The 8,219-nt window shown below is 36.1% G+C and overlaps 1 pseudogene; it reads left to right on the plus strand.

Annotated features, from left to right (window-relative positions):
- The first annotated feature begins 986 nt into the window (after positions 1-986).
- Positions 987-8,219, plus strand: part of LOC107596928 (fanconi-associated nuclease 1-like) — a 10,347-nt pseudogene continuing 3,114 nt past the window's right edge.

The raw sequence follows: 8,219 nt of genomic DNA on the forward strand, positions 1-8,219 counted from the left end.
TATATGATTTCCAATACATAATATAAAACTATGATACATTTTCCTTCACGGATGGGACACAATTTAGTCATGTTAGTCACTGTTATCTTTATGAAACAAGATGTTTTCACATTGTGTAAATGGTTCAACTGCTGTGTGGGATTTGTTGTAAAAGAAGACAGAGATTCAGTGGTGAATTTAATAGTCTTGACGTCAATTTGTAGGGCTACTGGTTTCTGATTTATATGTAAAATAAGGTCTGGTTAAAAGAATAGTCAATCCAAAAATTGTTGGATCATTTGCTCACACTCATGTCATTCCAAATCAGTATGACTTTCTTCTGCAGAAGACAAGAAATATACCTTGAAGAACGGTGGGAAGTTTCCATTTCCATTATGTTGAAAAAAAGAAGAAGAAACAATTCCTAAAATAGCTTCTTTTATGTTCCAGAGAAGTAAGTTATGAACATTTTGAGTAAATGCTTAATAATGACAGAATTCTTATTTTTGGGTGAAGTATCCCAACATTACTTGAATAAAACAAACAAACAAACAAAAAAACGTTTAAGCTAAACTAGTCTATCTTATTTTAGAAGTAAGTTGCTATGCAACAGCTGGAGAAAATACAACGAAAAGTCAACTTTGTGATGAAAAGATAAAAACAATAGAACCATCACAGAAAATTCTAATGGTTTCCACTACAAACACCATTACAAACCATCAAGTTTTAACCATTAAAACCATTAAACCATTAAAAGTGGTTTACTGTTGTGTGCTTTGGGACATATTATTCCCTTAGGATTTATTGGTTTTAACAAGCCACCAACAGAAGGTGATCAATTACCAGTAGAGACCCACAGGGTCCATTGCAGTTACCATTAAAACCAATACAAGTCCCATTATAACCATTACAAATGTTGTGATGGTATCTATTGTTTTTTTCAGCAGGGAAATACTTGACTGGAGAAATACTGGACTGGAGCTGACTTTTATTTTGAAAAATAAAAGCAAAAAAATCATGGCGCCATGTATTCCTGTGACTGGCTTCACGTTTAATCTCAGCGCCGGAAAGGTCTGTAAATTTATCAGAAGCTTTATTTATAATTGCATAGTAATTATTTTTATGTATAGTGTAATCTGTATTTGACAGTATTGTTTTGTTTCATATTATGCAATTTTTTATTTTTATTTGTTGGTGGCATGTCTAATGCAGTCTATTGCAAAGGGACTTTGGTCTATTGTCAGTCTTGCAGAATCTGAATCAGCGGACAAAGCAAATCAGTTGTGACTAAACATAAAATTAAGCACCATTTCTTTATTTAATTAAGGCAATGTATGTTGAATGCCACCCTCTCATACTGAGTATTTTGTTTTTATGTACTTTCCCTCAGGTTTAGAAACAAATATGCAGCCTGCTTCACACACCTACTTCAGTATGATACTTCATTCGACGTTGTCTAGCTGGTTTATGGGACAACATATATAAACAGTTATGGAGTCTCAGACGGGCAAAGGCAGCTCGTCAAATAGAGGCAGTTCCAGAAGACTCTCAGTGGCAAAGAAAAAGAGCCAGAAGGTCAGTGCAATCAAAGAGAGAACCAGCAGTGGAGGTGGGGTAGCTTCCATAACTTCATTTTTCAGGAATACACCACCGTGTAAACTGGCATGTCCTCTGTGTGGCAAACTTGTGCCTCGTTACAAGATTAATGAACATATAGACTCTCAATGTCAGCGGTTTCTTGGAGAGGATCATGAAGATGCACTGGCTGTCAGTGACCACAAGCAGGAGAAAAGAACCAAAACACCCTCTAATGGTGCATCTCGAAATGATGGGAAAGAGAAAAGCCCAGGAGAGAAAGATGCTGATACAAGTCCGTATTTTAAAAAGAACTGTGTGATGAGGCAAGAGTCATCCGAAACACATTTACAAGCTAAACCGGTTAAAACAGTTGGTCTTGGAAGTTTGTCCTCTAAACTGTCTAGAAGAGCACTTAGACTTTCAGGTGAATCTGAGATGGATCATACTCATGTCTCTGGAAAAGAAGAGACCCATGATGCAGAACTGAGCAGCTCACAGAAGGAAAATTGCATGAAGAGTTTGATTTTTGAATCTAAAGCCGATGGCATGGATACAGATAACACATTCCCAACAGAGCCTGCAGCTTCAAACCAACCTCAAGTGAAAAACGTGGAGAAATCTGTGGCAGTTCTGGCAGAATCAAGCAGCAGCGCTGACATTCAGTCAGTGAAATCTTCATCCTCATCCAGGGTACTAAAGCGAAAATCAGAGGAGTTGTCTAAAAATGACACAAACACTACAGAAACCTCTGTCATACATAAGAAAAGTAGATATTTTCAAAGTAAAACTGAAAACAGACATGAAACGAATGGCAAGTCAGATCAAACTGAGGCCTTGTCTGATGTTGTTCCATTATCAGAGAGTCAAATCAAAAGCAAGACCACGAACAAGGACATTGAGAGGAAGCCCGATACCACACCAGCCAATGAGTCCAAAGCGCTTGGCGTAGAGAATGTCAGCGAGGGATCAGAGCATCAGCACACCAGGCTGCCTTATTACCTGCAGAACTTTCGGACTGTTCTTGAGGCAGTGTTGGAGAACGAGGATGATAGGATGCTCTTCATTGAGGAAGACTTCTCAACCATTAACACTTTTCAGCAGCTCTCAGGTAGAGGAACTACTTTAAAGTCACGATGAAGTCTCAGTTCTGCTCTTATTATTTATAATGTTACAAAGGATATCTATTAAAAAAAAAAAAAGCTTTCATTCATCAAAGAATCCTGAAAAAAGTGTATCATGGTTTCCATGAAAAGTTCACCCAAAAATGAAAATTCTGTCATCATTTACTCACCCTCATGTCGTTCCAAACCTGTATAAGTTTCTTTCTTATGTTGGACACAAAAGAAGATATTTGGAAGAACCAAACAGTTGTTGGTCCCCATTGACTTCCATAGTAGAGAAAGAAATACTATGGAAGTCAATGGGGGCCATCAACTCTTTGATTACCAGTATTCTTCAAAATATCTTCTTTTATTTTCAACATAAGAAAGAAACTTATACAGGTTTGGAACAACATGAGGGTGAGTAAATAATAACAAAAGGTAAATATTTGGGTGAACTATCCCTTTAAGCAGCACAACTGTTTTTATTTGTCATAATTATGTTACTTAAGCATCAAATCAGTATATCAGAATAATTTATGAAGGCCATGTGATGTGTGTAGTAGCTGCTTAAAATTCAGCTTTGCCCTACTTTTGAACAGTAGTGTATGCTTGTACTAATGCAGACCTGTCTTTCCCTTTCCTGTAGTACCTGGTCAGATGCTTTATGTCCGTCTGTTTCAAAGGAAGCTGAAATGGCTTCAGGTCAGTAAGTTGGAATACACAGAGATCAGCTCAGACCTCAGACCTGTCATTCAAGAGCTGGTTGCATGTGGCTTCTTACAAACAGGTTAGTGATGAGGTTTGTCAACCAAAATGTCAGCAGTTTAGAAACCATAAGCTGTAGTTAAGGATCAGGCAACATTTACCTACAGCTCATGACTTCTTCCCTGTGACAGAATCTGAGCTTCATGACATCCAAGAAGTTTTGGATCTGCTGCCTGCACCAGAGCTCAGAAACCTGGCCAAAACCTTTCACCTTGGCCGTGGAGGGAATGGGACTCAGAAACAGCAGTTGGTGGAGGGGCTACTCCAGCTGGGGAAACAGCGATCGCTCTTTGTCGGTCAAAACAACACGGCTGCAGTCATTCTCAAGAGGTGAGATGTACAGTACAGTACATGATCAGTACATATACTGTATACCCCAGGAGAGTGATGTTGGCCAGAGATTTGCACTTTGTTCTAGAGGAACAACAGAAGCTTTTAACGTCATAGATGTAAAATTGAACTAGGTGACACTGACATATACAGTACCATTTAAATGTTAGAGGTCAATTAGATGTTTTTTTTTGTAAGAAATTGATACTTTTATCCAGCAAGGATGCAAATTGATCAAAAGTGACAGTAAAGCTTAAAAATGATAAAAGATTTTGATTTCAAATTATTAAAAAAAAAAATTCTTTTGAGCTTTGTGTTCATCAAATAATGCTGAAAGTTTTTTTTGTAAGAAATTGATACTTTTATCCAGCAAGGATGCAAATTGATCAAAAGTGACAGTAAAGCTTAAAAATGATAAAAGATTTTGATTTCAAATTATTTAAAAAAAAAATTCTTTTGAGCTTTGTGTTCATCAAATAATGCTGAAAAAGTGATCACGATGTCCCCCAAAAATATTAAGCAGCAACTGTTTTGTTTCTTGAACACCAAAGCAGACTATTAGAATGATTTCTGAAAGATCATGTGACTCTGAAGATTGGAGTAATAGCTGCTAAAAATTCAACTTTGCCACCATGGGAATAAATTACATTTTTAAATATATATTTAAATTGAAAAATGATTTTAGGGTGTATTCACACCAGGAAAGTCCGGTAGTTCACTTGCTTTGGTCCGGACCAAAAACAATGTTGATTTTTTTTGTTTGGTGTGTTTCTCTTTCACACTGCCCTTTTTGCAAGTGAACCAGAAACTGTAAACAAAACCACACGTGTGCTTAAGGTCATCCATTCATTTGGATGGAAGCGGACCAAGACCACCTCTTCAGCTGGGTCTCGGTACGGTTGTTTGGTGCGCACCCGAGTGCGATTGCTGTATTCACACCTGCCAAAAAGATCCGCACCAAAGGGGGAAATGAACTTGAGTTCAGTTCAATTGAACCAAACAAGAGAGGTGTGAATACACCCTTAAATTTTAAGAATATTTGACAATATCACTGTGTTTTTGATCAAATAAATGCAGCCATAAGAGATATTTAAAAAGTTCTGTTATGAGTAGTGTAAGCGAATTATACACACAAGCTTGTCTTTTTTTCAGGGCCAAGCAGGCTGCAGGTTCCTGTGTGCGTCTGTGCCGCAGGTCACGTACCGTGTTCTCTCGCGTCCTGCTCCTGTTCTCCCTCACAGACACTTTGGAGGAGGAGGAGATGGGCGCTGGAGGTCAGGGGCAGCTCTACACCATTCTGCTGGTCAATTCTGGCCGCCTAGCTTTCCCAGAGTACACAGTAAATCGCTCAACCAGACTGTTTGAGGACCGGGATGACCTCATCAGGTCAGGTTTATATTTATTTTATAATCATACTTTGCTCAAGTGACAAAAGGTGTATAGATAAACAAAAACATCTCAAAAAAACATTTCACATTCAGATCACATTACACTTCAAAAATAGAAGAAAATAAAAATAAATAGTATTTTGTAAAAAGATGATCCTATTTGTCTATTTTAGGACTATTATGATTGTTTGCATTGTGATATTTTCATGACAGTTATGTACTGTAATTAAAAAATAAACAAGGAAAATTCTACGAAGTAGAACTAATACTACCATGATATGTAAATATCTTAATAATAAACTAAATTAAACGTAATTTTACATAAACATAATAACGAGATTTTAAAGTGTATATTTTTATTTCTTTATTTTGATTTTGGACTGAAATATGATCTGTATATGTTCTTGACAGGTTTTGTAAGATTTGCCCCTGAAACATACATTTGAAGTTGGCAATATTTGTTATTATGTTCTAGATACATTATTGTCTCTAATCATACTTTGCTCAAGTGACAAAAGGTGTATAGATAAACAAAAACATCTCAAAAAAACATTTCACATTCAGATCACATTACACTTCAAAAATAGAAGAAAAGAAAAATAAATAGTATTTTGTAAAAAGATGATCCTATTTGTCTATTTTAGGACTATTATGATTGTTTGCATTGTGATATTTTAATGACAGTTATGTACTGTAATTAAAAAATAAACAAGGAAAATTCTACGAAGTAGAACTAATACTACCATGATATGTAAATATCTTAATAATAAACTAAATTAAACGTAATTTTACATAAACATAATAACGAGATTTTAAAGTGTATATTTTTATTTCTTTATTTTGATTTTGGACTGAAATATGATCTGTATATGTTCTTGACAGGTTTTGTAAGATTTGCCCCTGAAACATACATTTGAAGTTGGCAATATTTGTTATTATGTTCTAGATACATTATTGTCTCTTTTATTATTCTAAAACGTTAGATTCTGTTCGTATTCTTCTGTACAGGTATGAAACAGCGATGCGTGCGCTGCAGGAAGTGATTGCTGCAATGCAGACAGGCAGCTGGGAGGACGCCCATGTCCTCTATGCTACAGCAAAGGCCACCTGGCAGGAGATGAAAGACTCCTGTGACCTAAGGTTTGAAAAATAAAATATATCTTTCATTTAATTTGCTTGCTGTTGTAAGATGGATTGAGTCTTAATATGTGTGCAGTCATCAAGAACAGCTGCCTGTTTTTCTGCGGTGTTTCACTGTGGGCTGGACCTACACTCGGATACTGTCTCGAGGAGTTGAGATTTTACAAAGACTTCGCCGCTATGAGGTGGGTGAATACACAAACCATGGAAGAACCTGGAATTAAAGATGCCATTGTAAACACTTTATCCTATATACAGAGTTTGTTCAATTACTTATCTTTTCATTTCGGCAATGTAGGACGCTGTGGAGGAGCTCAGGAATCTTCTGTCCCAGTCAGTGTATTGTGTGGACAGTAGGGGGCGCTGGTGGGACAGACTTGCTCTCAATCTCCAGCAACATCTTAAAAAGCATGAGCAGGTACGGATTGATTAAGTTGATTAAATGTTACTTTTGTGTGGGATACACAAGCATTCTTCCAAAGGATTGATTGATTTTGACACCTTTTGTATCAAGGCCATTCGTGCTATCCGGGATGGACTGAATGACCCTCTGGTCCGAACAGGCCACAAATTGTCACTTCACCAGCGAGCTTCCCGAATGAAGGAATCTGCTAGCTTGAAGAAGTACCGTCTGCTGCTCCGAGATCTGCCCACAGTGCACGTACAGGATGTCACTCATGTGAGTGCTCAGTTCCACATGGGGAACATTGTACTAGTGTTATTCTATGCATATTATTTTGTGGTCACTAAATACTAAATTAATGTATTGGAAAATATGGATGAATTTTTGTAAAGATGTACAGCAGTGTTATTTTTGTATTATATAAATAGTATAGTTGTAGTATTTAATAATTTAGAATTTGTATTTATTTTCATATTTTCTGTTTTCATTTTAATGTTAGTTTTAATAATTATGTGATTTTTACATTATTGTTTTTTTATTTTTTATAATTTAATTTCTTATTTTTTGTCTTTTTTTTTAGTACTTCAACTTAAACATGCTAAGTTCTAATTTTTTAATTTTCTGATTTTAAAAAAATGTTTTATTGCATTTTAATTTTTAATAGTTTTAGTTAACAATAACAACACAGTTAACAAGATTTTAACAGGAGTGTTTTAACAGGTGACACTTCGAGGCCAGCTCTTTCCTCATGAGGGTGGTATGGGGAAATCAGTGTTCCTTAGAGCGGCCAATGAGGATGAAGGCTCCACAGAGGGACGAGGGACTATGGTCATGTGTTCTGTTGAGGAACTGGCTCTGGAACACTACAGAACACTTGGTTTTGATCAAGGTCTGGCATTACATTGTTTGTGTACCATTATATGAAGGAATCGTTTTTGATTAAATTGAGGAATCGTTCACTCAACGAATCAAACCTTATAATGACAATGTTTTTTTCTGTGGAACACAAAAGAAGAACTTTTGAAGAATGTAGCTCATTTCAAGATAAAAAGCTTGACATATTCCCTACTAGCCTAGCTCTCCTTAGTGCATTCATAAGAGATGTACAGATATCTGAATCGTTCAGACTGGTTTGTGAACCAGATCAATTGATTCATTGAAAAGATCTGAATCATGCGAACAATTTTTTTCACAAATCTGACATTGCTACTTAAGTCATGTACAGATTTTCGGTGAAAACTATTTACGTTTCGGTCTGTTTCTCTGTTCCAAAGCTATTTTATGACTTCAGAAAACTTATATAGCAGATGGATCTAGTACTCCTGCTCAAAGTATCTTTAACATCATTAGTGAAATTAGATTAACTATTTTTTTTTCTTTCTAGGGCAAGCAGTCTTATTTCGGCGTATTAGAACTTAAAGGGGTCATATGATGTTGCTAAAAAGAACATTATTTGGTGTAATGAAATGTATTTATGCGGTTTAAGGTTAAAAAAAAAACACATTATTTTCCACATACTGTACATTATTGTTT

Source organism: Sinocyclocheilus grahami, unplaced genomic scaffold (genome assembly GCF_001515645.1).
Source record: "Sinocyclocheilus grahami isolate Dianchi unplaced genomic scaffold, SAMN03320097.WGS_v1.1 scaffold225.1, whole genome shotgun sequence".
Classification (NCBI taxonomy): Eukaryota; Metazoa; Chordata; class Actinopteri; order Cypriniformes; family Cyprinidae; genus Sinocyclocheilus; species Sinocyclocheilus grahami.